The 15,049-nt window shown below is 42.5% G+C and overlaps 1 non-coding gene across 1 annotated transcript; it reads right to left on the reverse strand.

Moving 5' to 3' along the window:
- Positions 1-738: 738 nt before the first annotated feature.
- Positions 739-845, reverse strand: LOC131247694 (small nucleolar RNA R71). The gene has a single exon (XR_009171966.1). It is a non-coding gene; the product is annotated as a small nucleolar RNA R71 (small nucleolar RNA).
- Between the last annotated feature and the right edge of the window lie 14,204 nt (positions 846-15,049).

Below are 15,049 nucleotides of genomic sequence, written 5' to 3' on the forward strand. Positions count from 1 at the left end.
AGGATTTCCTAATTTTAGCCCTTCTCTTTTTAGAATCTAACTTATTTTATTTTATTTTGCAGGTTTTTAACTTAGGGACTTCAATTTGGTAACTTCTTTCCAACACTCTCTTTCTTTTTAGATTTTCTTTTCCTTTCTTAGGATTAGGTTTCAAATTTGATTGAGGGCTGCGAGTGTTTCATGCCCAAGTGGGCCCGTGACAACACTCGACGTCTCTTGACTGAAGGAGGATTGGTTAAGGGGTTAACTATCCATCGTAAGACTAAACACCACTCGAAATCCCCTGAGTTAATTGAAGTGATGGCTGAAAACCAACCTCTTCTACCCCAACCTAGGGTGGAGGACATTCAGGATGAGAATGAGGTGCATCAAGCACCTCTGCCTCGTACTTTACGAGATTATTTACAACCAGCGGGGGTGAGTACGCCCTCATGCATGATTTTTCCTGAAAATACAGGACATGTGGACATCAAGCCAAGGGTTATCCAACTCCTTCCTAAGTTCCATGGGCTTGAATTTAAAGAACCATATTTATATTTAAAAGAGTTTGATGAGATCATAGCCACTTTATATTTTCAAAATGTGTCTAAGGACACAGTTAGGCTGAGACTCTTTCCTTTTTCCTTAAAGAAGAAGGTTAAGACATGGTTACATTCACTGTGTCCTAGATCCATTGGTATATGGAATGATATGCAGAGGAAATTTATAAAGAAATTTTTTCCACATCATAAAACGATTACCCTTAAAAAAACAATCATGAACTTCACCCAAAAGGAGGATGAAACATTTTACCAATGTTAGGAAAGGTTCAAGGATTTGGTCAGTTCATGCCCACAACACGGCTTTGAAATGTGGCGCATCACAAATTTTTTCTACGATGGACTGACATCTTCCATGCGTCAAATGGTCGAGACAATGTGTAATGGAGAATTCATCAATAAAAATGTTGACGAGGTTTGGGATTACCTCGATAGTCTTGCTGAAAAAACACAATCATGGGATTATTACCCAAAATCGAACACCACGTCTAGGCTGACTCAATTAAAGGAGAAAGGTGGATTGTATCTCTTGAAAGAAGAGGATGATCTCAAGTATAAAGTGACTACGCTCATAAGAAAAGTTGAGGCCATGGAAGGAAAGAAGGATAAGGTTAATGAAAGTATTTGCGGCATCTGTGATTGCAACAGTCATACAACTGAAAATTGTCCTACGATACCCGCCTTTCAAGAAGTGTTAAATGAACAATCCAATGCCGTAAATAATTATCAAAGACCTTCCAATGGACCAACCTTTAATACGTACAATCCTGGTTGAAAAAATCATCCAAACTTTAGTTGGAGAAATGGACAAACTGCTACCCCTCAAGGTTTCTTTAATCAAAATCCAAATCAGGGGAAACCTCAAGAAGAACCGGTTCAAAATTCCATGCAAGAGCTGACCCATGCAATGCGAGACTTTATGCAAAAGATGGATTCACGTATCACGGTTATAGAAAAGGGGATGCTTCCTGCACAACCGCTCCCCAATCCTAAACCACAGAATGAGATAAGTAATCCCAGCTTTTCAAATCAAATGGAGCACGCTAAATCCATCACCACTCTTAGGAGTGGTAAGATCATTGATAAAACCCTTCCGGTTAGGCCCGAAAAGCCTCAAGAACCGGAAGAGGACAACAACGATGGATCTAGTGATGCCCCACAAAAATTAGAACCGGAACTTATAGAAAAGCCAGTTGCTCCATTTCCCCAACAGTTGGTCGCACCAAAACCTCTCTTTAACTCTCAGGATATCCTAGAGGTGTTGAAATAAGTAAAAGTCAACATTCCTCTACTTGATGTCGTAAAACAGATACCTTCATATGCCAAATTCCTGAAAGACTTATGCACGACCAAACGACGGCTGAATATTTAAAAGAAGATCTTCTTGACCGAGAAAGTGAGTGCCATCCTAAAGCAAGACGTGCCACACAAATTCAAAGATCCCAATACCCCAACCATATCATGTGTGATCGGAGACCATCGAATTGATCATGACCTTCTTGACTTAGAAGCGAGCGTCAATCTGATTCCCTACTCGGTATACAAACAGTTAGGTTTGGGTGAATTAAAACCCACCCTAACCATAATACAACTTGCTGATCGCTCTGTTCATGTACTAAGAGGGATAATTGAGGATGTGTTGGTCCAAGTTGATAGATTTTACTACCCTGTAGATTTTATCATCCTGGATACTGAACCCATCAATAACATGAGCACTCAGATTCCCGTCATTCTTGGTCGCCCATTCCTTGTTACTTCAAACGCAATTATCAATTGTAGGAATGGTGTCATGACTATGTCCTTTGGGAATATGACATTGGAGTCAAACATCTTTTTCAATAACGACAGAAACTTAGAGGATGATGACGATTTCCACGACATTAACATGATTAACTCTTTAGTGGAAGATACGACACCCCTGACCTTATTCGCCGACCCTCTAGAGACGTGCCTGGCCCACTCCCATGATTTTGATGATGACATGATTAGGGAGACGTGTGCCTTGTTTGATACTGCACCGGTACTTGAAGTTAACCGGTGGAGGCCACAATTTGAAGAGCTGCCCCAAATTGAAGAGACGCCTCTACCATCTAACCTCAAGCTGCTGAAGCTTGACCTAAAACCTTTGCCCTCTGATTTGAAATATGTCTATTTAGGTCAAGATGAGACATACCCGGTGGTGATCTCTGCCCACCTAGAGAAAGAACAGGAGAGTATGCTCATATCTACTCTCATTGAGCATAAGGGAGCCCTTGGATGGACGATAGCGGACCTCAAGGGAATCAACCCCTCGATTTGTACTCACCGCATATATCTTGAGGATAATGCAAAGACTGCTCGGCAATCACAACGTAGACTAAATCCAAACATGAGTGAAGTGGTTAAGGCCGAGGTTCTTAAACTATTAGATGTGGGTATCATATACCCCATATCCGATAGTCAATGGGTGAGTCCAACTTAGGTGGTTCCTAAGAAGTCCGGGATCACCATCGTAGCCAATGCCAATAATGAGCTCATACCAACAAGAGTTACTACTGGTTGGAGAATGTGTATTGACTACAGGAAGTCGAATACCGTCACGAGGAAGGACCACTTTCCTTTACCCTTCATTGATCAAATCTTGGAAAGGCTAGCTGGTCATTCCTATTACTGTTTCCTTGACGGGTATTCGGGCTACAATCAGATTGAAATCGCTCCTGAGGATCAGGAAAAGACCACATTTATATGTCCCTACGGCACCTTTGCCTACAGAAGGATGCTATTTGGATTATGTAATGCCCCTGCTACCTTTCAACGATGTATGATAAGTATCTTTTCTGACATGGTGGGGAAATATCTAGAGGTCTTCATGAACGATTTCTCTATTTTCGGTTCATCTTTCAGCAAGTGCTTAGAGAGTCTTAAATGTGTGCTGAAAAGATGTGAAGAAAAGAACTTGGTACTTAATTGGGAGAAGTGTCATTTCATGGTTTAGAAGGGAATTGTCCTTGGACATATCATCTCGTCCAAGGGAATCGAGGTAGATAAGGCAAAAATCGATCTTATCTCTAACCTACCTCCACCCAAGAACATCAGAGATGTGCGATCCTTCTTAGGACACGCAGGGTTTTACAGACGATTCATAAAGGACTTTAGTCTCCTCTCTCGTCCCTTATGTAATCTTCTGCAAAAGGATGCACCATACGAGTAGACGGAGCAATGCTAGGAAGCTTTCACCAAGCTTAAGGGCATATTAACCACTGCACCTATCATGCAGCCACCCGATTGGAGCCTTCCTTTTGAGCTTATGTGCGACGCTTCTGATTATGCTCTTGGAGCGGTTCTAGGCCAAAGAAAAGATAAGAGGCCCTACGTCATTCATTTCACAAGTAGAACTTTAAATTTTGCCCAAGTGAACTACTCGACTATGGAAAAGGAACTCCTAGCCGTAGTGTTCGCTTTGGATAAATTTAAGTTCTACCTGATCGAATCCAAGATCATTATCTACATAGATCATGCGGCACTTAAGTAACTTCTTTCTAAGAATGATTCTAGGCCCCGTTTGATACGATGGATCCTTCTACTCTAAGAATTTGATTTAGAAATTAAAGATAAAAAGGGAGTAGAGAACGTAGTGGCCGATCATCTGTCTCGCCTTAATACCTCTGATTCCCCTGGGGCGACCTATATCAATGACATGTTCCCTGATGAACAACTGTTCAGAGTCTCCCATTCAACTTGGTTCGCTGATATTGCCAATTATCTTGCCACAGGTTCCATACTGACGCATTGGACTGCACAAGATAAGAAGAAATTCTTTACCAAAGTGCGTAACTTTTTCTGAGACGATCCATATTTATTCAAATATTGCCCAGACCAAATTCTAAGGAGATGTGTGCCGGATGACGAATATCAGAGTGTCATCTCCTTCTATCATTCACAGGCATATGGTGGTCACTTTTCTGCTAAAAAGACCACGGCTAAGATTTTACAGTGTGGTTTTTATTGGCTCACTATGTTCAGGGACACCCATGAGTTTTGCAAGGCTTGTGAGCGTTGTCAAAAATTAGGAGCATTGTCCCATCGAAATATGATGCCTTTGAATCCCATCCTTATCATAGAAGCATTTGACTGCTAGGGCATCGATTTCATGGGACCATTCCCCCAATCATTTGGAAATTTGTATATTTTGCTCGCCGTAGATTATGTCACTATATGGGTCGAAGTAATTCCGTGCCGAAATAATGACCATCGTACAGTCATTAAATTCTTAAAAGAGAACATCCTTTCGTGGTTTGAGACGCCTCGAGCCATCATTAGTGATGGGGGCTCACACTTTTGTAATAGATTATTCGAGAGCTTAATGAAGAAATATGATCTCTCATAAGGTGAGCACCCCATACCATCCATAGACAAGTGGACAAGCTGAGATTTCCAATAGGGAGATCAAACATATCCTAGAGAAAATGGTTAACCCTGATCGTAAGAATTGGTTAATCCGATTGACCGATACCTTATGGGCATACCGTACTGCTTTTAAAACCCCTATTGGAACATCTCCCTTTAGACTTGTTTATGGGAAAACTTGTCACTTGCCTGTGGAGTTGGAACATAAAGGTACTGGGTGATCAAAAATTTGAATTTCAATCTGGACAACGCTGGCTCGCTACGCAAACTTCAGTTGAATGAACTCGAAGAAATCCGGTACGACGCATACGAGAACTCGAGAATTTACAAGGACAGAATGAAGGCGTTTCATGACCAACGTATTCTACGAAAATCATTCACACCTGGTCAAAAAGTCCTTTCGTATAATTCTTGATTACATCTCTTTCCAGGTAAGCTTCAATCTCGTTGGACTGGCCCTTACATTGTGGTCACTGCGTATCCTCATGGGGCCATTGAGATAAGAGACATCGACAATGGTAAAGAGTTTAAAGTAAATGGACATCGCTTAAAGCCATTTGTCGAGAAATTTGATTCAGAGGACATGTCCATACCTCTGACTGATCCTGTTTACCAGGATTGATCTCCTAGTCTGATGGAGGTATAGGTAGGTTTCCTATTTTCATAGGACTAGGATAGTTTCCTTTATGCTGTTTTAGGATAGACGGTAAACTTAGCGCTCCTGGGAGCCAACCCAGCTTTTCATTCTGTTTTATTTTCCTAATTAGTTAGTTCAATGTTTGTCGGTAACATTACTGCAAAACCTCATGAGACTACAACTCGTCCACTTGGGGCAACCTAGGAGTTTAAAGGCTTGTTGCATACGCTAAATGCAATCGAGAGTACCTGCGAAAGTGGTGTAGGTAGGATTGTATTTTTGTTATTTTTATTTTACTTCTGTTGGTTTCTCTCTTGTGCTGACCGCTCTTACGTAGATATCTTTGGAAAGCTTCTTGATTCTTTCGTCCAGGTACTATCTTTTCATCACTCCTCTTATATTTTCGTTGTCCCATGTGCATTGCATGCTTATTTCTTTTACATTGAGGACAATGTAGATTTTAGGTTGGGGGTGGGAGATTAGGTTTCCTAATCAGTGTTTTCTTGGTTTTGAGCAAAAATTGTGAAAATTTTTAATTTTTTTTGGAATTCCTTGTGAATTTCAAGATACGTAATGTTGGTAATTTATGACTCTTGGATTCAGTATCTTTTAGATTTCATAATTAAGTTTTAATTGTTAATCCGGAATTAAAAGTTGTAAACAATAATTGAGTCATGATTTCACAAAACACATCTCGCTTGCACATTAAGGGTTTAGTTCGATATTGAAGGATTAACTTGGTAATCACTAAACATGAAAAGAACCAACTTGGAAAATTGAATGGATTAGGCGAACAGTCTTTACCATAGGTTTTCTCCCTATAGGTGAGGATTCGATTCCCCATGGATGATATTTGAAAAAGAGTTGGGTGTACAGTCTTTACCTTAGGTTTGCTCCCTATAGGTGAGGATTTGATTCCCCTTCTTGGCATTACTTTTAATGAAAAAATTAAAAATTAAAAGAATAAAAAGATAATGTGTGAGGCAAGTTTTGGTTATCGTGAATTCTCTTATTGGTTACCAATGATATCGTTAAATAGAGAGGTGAATCTTAATGTTGATAAGTCGAGATTAGACTATACATTCATGGAATTCAATGTTTAGAATTGTTCTAATTGACAAACTAATATTTTGAACTTAATTATAAAGTTACCGTGTACTTGAGTCTAGGAGAGAATTATGCCCAACATTTATGAATCTTAGAATTTTCACATCTCGACTATTTGTTCACAAGTCACTCGGGTTTACAGGAATTGTCTTTTAGTTTTAAAAGTAATTTTCGCATATTTTGCTCGGGACTAGCAAAATTTTGGTTGGGGATTGTGTTGAGGGTCAAATATTGCATATTAGACCCCAGTTATTGCTTGGATTTACGAACATGATACCGTTTAATGGCCTGCTTTAATCATGTTTGTGATGCAGAGTGTAATTACTAGCATGGACTGAAAAGGGAGCTTAAAGCATGGATTTAACGCTCTGATGACACTAAAGGCAAGGGACAGACTCCAAAGGACCAAGCTTGAAGAATTTACATGCCAGAGATCCGAGAAAATCGAGAAATTGAAGCTCAAGTGGCCCAAAATTGGTCCAGAATGCAAGATCATAGGGTTCCCACCATCTTCTTGGCTCGAAACTTCATACATGGCCTGAAGACCATAAATTAACCGTACACATCAAATTCGAGCCATCGGATCCCTGTAGAAGTGGCCCAACGGGCAAATCAGCCCCTTAAATCCTTAAGTGGGGCCCACTTGATCTCTGGATATGCTTTAATTTTGGACTCAACGCCTTAAATGGGGCAACAAAATAAATGGATGGATTGGATTTCTGAGAAAAATCACAGGGGGCCCTATGTGTGCACGTGTGCGTACACAGTGCACACTTACCGGCTGTGCACCGGATGGTTAGCCCGGTCAATGACAGGCTGACCCATCTTCTTCTTGCGTAGAAGTAGCGGACGGACGCTGTCCGTCCGTTTTTCAGTAGCAGGGCCCACTCATCATCTGGTTCAATGATCCGAACCGTTCTCCTGTCTCAAGATATGGCCAAGACCCTCTCCAAGATCTCCTTATTGTCCCATGCATGCACTTAGGCAATCTTAGCCGTTAAATGCAGGATGGACGACGGAGAAGAAGATCTTGTGGGCCACACCAATTTCACTCCAAAACCACCATTGCGGAACGATTTTTTAAGGTGAACACAATGGTCGGACTAGATTTTCTTTCTGGCATCGATCCTGGGCCCACCAACATCATAGCAAGAAACATCCGTAGCTCTATTTCGTAAACAGAGCCTGCGGATGAATCTTGTGGGCCTCTACCATGCTTCATCGGTCTGATCTGGACCGTCCATCAGAAGCCCATGCTCCTTATCACCCAAGCCTAGATGATGAAATTACAGGAAGAAATGAAGATCGATTTTCAACTGTCTAAAAGGAAGATGAACGGTGCAAGAAGAACTCCGTGGACCACACCAAAATCAGTCAAGAACCATCCATTCCTGATGAGTTTTTCGAGATGAATCCGGTGGACGGCGTAGATCTCTCAAACGTCATAGAATATGGGCCCCACCGACATCCAGCGCAAGAAGAATTACGCATGTCTGCGCGTCCGGAAATCGATCGAATTTTCCAGCCCGTTACACGACTGTGGAGATGATCGGATGGTCGATCCGGACCATCCACAAGCTTCATAGAGTGGCCACGACCCTAACCACGACGTCAGAGCATGCTTTTCGGTGATCCTCTTGCCAAAAAGTCTATCCAAATGCGAACCTATTTGCATTTTTCTTCCGCTGGCGCTTCGCACGACACTACTGTGTAAAGTCGGTTCTCCCCCGATCCCAGCAGGATCTACACGCAGCTACTACCTTCATTACCTATAAAAAGTAAGAGAAAGAGGGAGAGTAGGGGAATGGGGATCCAAGCTTTGGACGAGCAGCGTGGAGGCCGTTGAAGAAGAGTATTTCTTTCCTATTTTTGTTTATTTCCTTTTCTTTTTGAGATTTAGTTAATCATGTCTATGAGTGGCTAAACCTCTTACCTAGGGATAAGAGGTGAAGCTTGTAGTGAGATGGGAGACTCTATTTTATGCTTTTAATTTAATTTTAATTTATGAACTGAATTGATTTTAGTTTGATTATTGAAGGAATGTTTTTAGCCTTTAATGGTCTGTTGTGACTGAAATTACAATAGATCTGCGATGGCTTTGAGTATTTCTTTTTCCTTATTTTGATTTTGACGTCAAGAAGCCCTATTGTTCGCCATCGTCTCCTGGGCATGGTTGGATGTCAGTTCCCTTCCTAACCCTCATATCATGTTGATTGGTTTTTAATTAGTTTAATTTTGTTATTTACTTTGTCTCCTGGGCATGGTTTGGTGATGGAATCCATTCTAATTCATATACCTTTTATCTCTTGAAAACTATATCAAAGGAAGTTCAGTTGATTTTCATGGTTACACCCTTCAACTGGATGAAGATGAGACTCTAAGTCTAGTTGAGTTCTTGAAACAGGCATAAGATCTCCCTGATCTCTACAAGTGGATCCTCTGAATCCCTTGTTTCCTACCTCTAAATTTCTTAAGTTTTACATTAATCTCTCACCATCATTCATCAATTTATATTTAATTTAGACTTCATCTTAAGCTAGTTCTATTTCTACCTAGTTTCAGGTAACGTACAAGTATCAGTCCCTTGGGATTCGACATCGGTCTCACCGAGTTTATTACTACATCACAACCCTATATTTGGGGAGTGAACATCGTCTCTTCAAAAAACTCCATATACTCATGTACATAATCAAACTCTCCATTCTCAAATTCAGTATACTCTACAAGCAAGTTAGAATCACTCTCCTAGCATTATGTTTCTAGATTGGGTTGAGGCTGGGATAAGCTAGCATCTTTCTAATAAAAAAGGTGCGACTGAATTCTTTGTGTAATGACCCTAAAAATTTTGTGCTAATCTTTCCCTAGTAGTTGTTTTTGGGGTAATTAGTGCTAATCTCGATTGCTTGTGAAATTCGCATCAATCACTTTAAATCTGATCTGCATGACTTAAAACATGTAGATTAGTTAGCGCTATGTTACTCTGAAATCTGGGATCCATCGCTAAATCCAGTTGTTCTGGGGAATTTTTGGAAGTTCTGGATTGGACTTGGACCGCGCGTCGAAAGTCCGATAGTGATGATCTTAGGCCGTTGCGGTCACCTTGTTGGACTTGACCATCACCTCGAAAATCAAGTCCATGTGATGTTCTGGGTCGATTTGATTGAGTTCGGAGTGAAGAGTGTGAGAACGGTTATGGTTTTCAAGGCTTTCAATGCCAGTTAATGGTTTATTCTTGCTATGGATGAGATTTCACATGCCAAATGTTACGTTTATGTTCTGTTCCTAATATGCATGTGTTATATTGAGATTTGTGTATTCTATGTGTATGTATAAAGTACCGTATGCGTATAAAATATGAACATGTGATTGCCATGATTATTTGTCGTGTACTTATGCTAGACGTATGTGTGACAACTCCTTGGTAAAAGGAATTGTCCAAATGCGTGTATTTCAACGTACGTCATGTATGTTGGACTATGTATTCTAAGTGTTTGTAGAAATGTTTGAATGATCTAAAGTGTGACTTATTACACTATTTGCAGGCGTTGAGAAGTGATTCTCAACACTCCTATTGATGTGTATGATTTCCTTCCTACAAGTTACATTCCTTATTGTTTAATTTCAAGCATTACTTATGCTTACATTTATGTTAAGTTGATATTCTTCAAGTGCTTATGTATCGCATGATTTGAGTTGTTGTTCCTTTACTGTTTTACATTCAGTATGATTATCTGTTGTAGTGTAATGTGTGTGGGACTATGCATTAGTCCAGGAAATCGGTAATCGGCCTTAAGATCTTGGCTGAGGTTGCTTTCGCCACGTAGGACGTGATTAGACGAACCCGAGTCGTACTAGAGTTGTCGGCAGTGGTTTGGCTACGCGGAGTGTTTGCGCACTTTATGTCATTCAACCCAACGTGTGCTCGTGCTAGTCGAGTTCGTCAAGTAACCCGATTGTCCGATGTATGTTCACCATGTATGGACACTACTGCTTGAATCTAGGGTACCAGACTTACCAGTGAAATCCTATTAACCATGGTACCTTGCTCCGCAAAGACTCATGAGCCGAACATGGTGGTATGGGACACCGTGGTCGAGCTGTCGGCCTACGCTAGGGTGACGAGCCTCCCCGTAGTGACCAGTGAGCAACCAAACTCGTGAGCCGATTATGGTGGTATGGGACACTATATTCGTGCTGTCGGCCTACATTGATTGGTGACGAGCCCTTTGTAGTGACCTCGAGCATACCTGGATACCGCATTGAGGTGACGAGCCTTAGTGTAGTAATGAAGGTATGATAGGCGTGCATTGATTGGTGACGAGCCCTTTGCAACGACTTACAACCATATGATCGTATGAGGCGTCTAGGATTGACGACCCTAGAATGGATCACTGTTTGGATGGTGATATGAGGAAGGTACTTTAGCTTCCCAATCCTGCTGTATGAAAGTGACTAATAACAACTTGGTAATCATGTCCATGCACCGCATTTGCATGTGCTTTGTAGATGTGGCGCACTTTGAGGTGGTGTCATGCATAACATAAGATGAAGACGCTGAGGGTGTACGCGTGAGGGCACGCATCATTTTTGCATACATCCTTGCATTAACAAGAGTACTTAGGACATGTTTAATTGTTCTGCTTTATCATTACTGCTTGATTGAACTGATAACATGTTAACCTGTGCCTTATTGTTCCACTGAGTTGATCACTCACTCCCACGTTCTGGGGCAGTGTTAAACACCCACCAGACTCTGTCTTAGGTTCTGATGTTGGAGATGTTGATGCGACTTCTGAGGCAGAGCGTGAGATGGATGATGATGGGGCTGCTTTCTCTTTTGTGCAGTTTTCAGACGGGTTCTAGTCACCCTCGTTCTGATGCGCGGGATGTTGGGATTTATTTTGGGAATTAAATGATGTAATTTTGATACTTGTAATCTTGATAATAACACTTACATTATGACCCGGTATGTATATGTACTTCAGGGATTTACACTTGTACACATATATTTCTATAAGTCTTCCGCTTGCTTTCTTCACTTATCCCTGAATTATATTTATTATTTGTCTTAATCTATTCCATGTTTTATGCACTAATACAGACAACATATATCCATCATTTAATATGTTGCATAAGTGATGTTTTGGAACTCGGGAGCTGAGTTATGCTCGACCCCCGAATTTCAGGGCGTTACAAGTTGGTATCAAAGCATGATCTGGATTAAACTGGACTTGGTTTATGGTCACACACCGCACGCTGTCGCCACTTTAGTGTATTTGGGTGCGAGTCTATTGTAGCTTGTGTGTTTTTGTTCCGTAGCTTCTATCGGTGAAAGTTCACTGAAAACGTTCGCCGAGATCGAGTCTGTGCTCTCTCCTGATCACACACAGCGACCCGAAACCTTTCCTAGACCATCTATTATTGAGTTTAGATGGTCTATCTTCCCTTTTTAACCCTTAAATCTTTAAGAAATCTCTATTTGAACTAGATTTCTGCCCGAATGGCCCAATAGGCGTCAAATCATGCAAGGGGCCGATCGGGGCATTTCCAGTGGGGCCCAGGGGGAGAACCACATCATTCTGAGCATGGGGGACCAGGAGGACCTCGCCCAAATGGTGAGGCATCGCCGAAAGGTCTAGAGACTGGCGATGCCATCGCCGGCTCGGCGAGGCCTCACCGATCAGCGGGCCAGGCCGGGCGGGCCGGCGCGGGCCGACGATTGTTTGGCCTTGTGTGGCCCACCCCTCCATGGTTCGGTGATTAAAACACCTCCTACACCCTACTTCCTTCACAAACTCCCCTCCCAAGCTCTCTTTTCTTTCAAGTTTCTCTCCAAACTTCTCCAAATCCTTTCCAAATCTTCTTCTTTCTTCATTTTCGTGCAAACCCCATCACCCCATCTCAAAACCCTCACCCCCATTGCTGTTTATCCTCCTTTTCCTTCTCATTTGAGCTCTCACATTCTCTTTTGAGATCTCAAGTGTGTAGAAACTTCCCATCCTTCCTATTTCTCTCTTTCTCTCATTTCTCATGGTCCTCTTTGAGTTTATCACGGCCATCTTTTCCTTTTCCTCCCTTCTTTTTTTGATGGGGAAGAAGAGAGCGCCCGTGGATGAAGTCGGGCCTAGCCGCCCAACCCGTGCACAGAGGCCGAGAGGTGCCGCTATGAGCACGTCCGCCACTCGTGAATTCCAGACCAGCGGGACCTCGATCCTCAAGCTCCTATTGGTAGGACCTTGTTGGCGGAGTTGTCGCGTGGAGTCTATGAAGGCCGTAGAGTCCTTTTTGAGGCTCATGTTGATTCGCGGCTGTATGGTGAGTTTCTGTTGTTGGAGCGCCTGGAAGGGGCTGGTTGGTGTCCCTTGTTTGAAGGCGAGTATCGCGCAAATGCAAGTACTGTTCGAGCCTTTTATGTAAATATTCGTGATCTTTCGCTGGAGCCTCTGCAGTTCAAGATTCCTTGTGGTAGCGGTCGAGAGGCTATAGTCAATGTCGCTTTGATATCCCGACTTCTAAATGTGCCACTTGGTGAGGTGCATACCAGCGAGAAGAATGTGAACAGTATGCGCGAGAGGGATCGTCGCACCCGATCCTTGTGTGGTCGTTTGGTCGAATGGCAGCCTAATAGGAGTCTTCTGGCTACCTATATGACGGACGACTTCCGTTTGCTTCATTATATGTGTACGTTCAATGTATACCCAAGGTGGAGCAACCGCAGCGAGTGTACGCGCCTGATGGTAGATTTCCTATATCAAGTGGGGCAAGGAGCGAAGTTGTGTGTGCCGACGTACATCATGCGCCAGATTATTCTCATCGCTCGTTCGACTAGGAGGACCAAATCACTTCCTTTTGGCCGCCTTATTTGCAAGCTTGCACATGAGTTTGGCTATAGGCTTGGAGCAGAGAAGCCGGTTCCTGTTCGTCATATTAATCTGAGGACCCTTAAGCAGATGGAGATTGGTTCTGGTCGACATGCCTCAGAGAGTGAGGATGAGTCAGAGAGCGATGGTGAAAAGAGTTATGCTGAAGGTGGTGCTGAGATTGAGGAAGAAACAGAGCAGGACGAGGAAGAGGTTGAGGCACAGGATACGAGTGATAGCTCTCCTCCTGTGGCACCAGAGCAGAGTGCAGATCAGACTGCCAGAGATGCCCGTCTCGCACGGCTTGAAGAAGGGCAGGCTGTTCTACGCTAGGATATTGTGGATCTTCGAGCCCTTGTGAAGCATAAGTTTAAGAAAGTGACTCGAACTCTGAAGTCTGTCCTGTGTTGCTTGCAGGATAAGGGTGCCCCACCTCCATCTCCTGATTTCGACGAGTAGTTATCGGTGTAGCCATCCTTTGCTTTGTTTGTTGTTTCTTTCTGTGTGTAGCTGTTGTTGGCTTTGTAGTTAGAGTTGTTTGTAGTTGTTTGTTGTTGCTTGAAGTGTTAGATGTTGTAGTTCACATGCTTTCCTAGTCGTGATTCATGTAATGCTGCACTACTTGTATTGTGACAATTTTGTTTAATGGAATGCATGTTGTTTATCTTTGGAGTTGTGCTGTGATTGCTGTTTGGCTGAATCGGCGTTAGTTAGCACGCCGGTAGTTCGGGAGTTTGAAGATGTGTTTGAGTCGATTCCTGGATTACCTCCTCAGCGTGAGATTGATTTTGCTATCGACCTCATGCCTGGTGCGGCGCCCATTTCATTACCCACCTATCGTATGCCTCCGAGTGAAATGGAGGAGTTGAGGAAGCAGATAGATGGTTTGCTGAATTTGAGTTTTATTCGGCCTAGTGTGTCTCCTTGGGGAGCACTTGTTTTGTTTGTGAAGAAGAAGGATGGTTCTTTACGGTTATGTATTGATTATCGCAGGTTGAATTTGGTAACTGTGAAGAATAAGTACCCTTTGCCCAGGATTGATGATCTGTTTGATCAATTGAAGGGGGCACGGTACTTCTCGAAGGTTGATCTGTAGTCAGGGTATCATTAGTTGTGCATCAAGGATGGGGACATGCAGAAGACCGCTTTCAGGACTAGCTTCGGTCATTATGAGTTCCTTGTGATGTCGTTCGGTCTTACAAATGCACCGGCCGTATTCATGGATCTGATGAACAGAGTGTTTCGGCCATTCTTGTTCCGATTCGTCATTGTCTTTATCGATGACATCTTAATTTATTTGGCGAGTCGGGAAGAGCACGAGGAGCACTTCAGAGCGGTTTTGGATACTCTCAGGAAGAGTCATCTCTTTGCGCAGTTCAAGAAGTGTGATTTCTGGAAAGAGGAAGTCAAGTTCCTGGGACATGTGGTGTCCAAGGAAGGGATAGCTGTCGATCTTGCCAAGGTAGCTGCAGTGCAGGACTGGAAGTAGCCTGGTTCAGTTACCGAGGTAAGGAGTTTTC

This window comes from Magnolia sinica, chromosome 5, assembly GCF_029962835.1.
Source record: "Magnolia sinica isolate HGM2019 chromosome 5, MsV1, whole genome shotgun sequence".
In the NCBI taxonomy this organism is placed as follows: Eukaryota; Viridiplantae; Streptophyta; class Magnoliopsida; order Magnoliales; family Magnoliaceae; genus Magnolia; species Magnolia sinica.